This window comes from Etheostoma spectabile, chromosome 13 (assembly GCF_008692095.1).
Source record: "Etheostoma spectabile isolate EspeVRDwgs_2016 chromosome 13, UIUC_Espe_1.0, whole genome shotgun sequence".
In the NCBI taxonomy this organism is placed as follows: Eukaryota; Metazoa; Chordata; class Actinopteri; order Perciformes; family Percidae; genus Etheostoma; species Etheostoma spectabile.
The window spans coordinates 8964345-8965021 of record NC_045745.1 but is presented as its reverse complement, the minus strand read 5'-3'; positions in this window follow the sequence as shown (position 1 = coordinate 8965021).

Genomic DNA, 677 nt, shown 5'->3' with positions numbered 1-677 from the left:
CACACACACACACACACACACATACACACACACAATGCTCCTAGTATAAATTGAGAGGAAAATCTCCAAGGATTTACCAGAAGAGACACTGATCTAGTCCCTTTGTCCCTCAAGAGCATTTCAGTACCAGAATCACTGGGGTGATCACCTACGGCAAAAGAGCCCGCCCCTCCCCTCTTTTTCCTCATCTTCTCCTATACCACATCTGAGATTATAGCTGACAAATTGTATGCTTTCCCTGTTTTTCACAAGGATTTTTTATCGCCCCATAGGCATGCTATAAGCACATTATGGAATTATAGACATAATTATCAAATGGGTCAGGAGATGTTGTAATGGACATGAGCTTGTGGCATGGATGTGTTATATAAGAATTGGATACCGGATTCCAAAATGGCCCCCATTCCAACACGTTCTCACTCTGAACTCGTAAAATACGGACATATGGACAGTGGCTGTCAGCGTCTAAAGGGAACATAAAGGCGTCCTGTGTAGCGTGTGTGTAGAACGTACCGGGGATTGTGTTAGACGGGGTTTGGCGAGTAGTACGTAAGGCAAGGCAAGGCAGCTTTATCTGTAGAGTACATTTCAACAACAGGGCAATTCAAAGTGCTTTACACAAAATCTGTTAAAAAAACCACAACAAAAAAACAAAAAACAGATAAAACACAAGTATA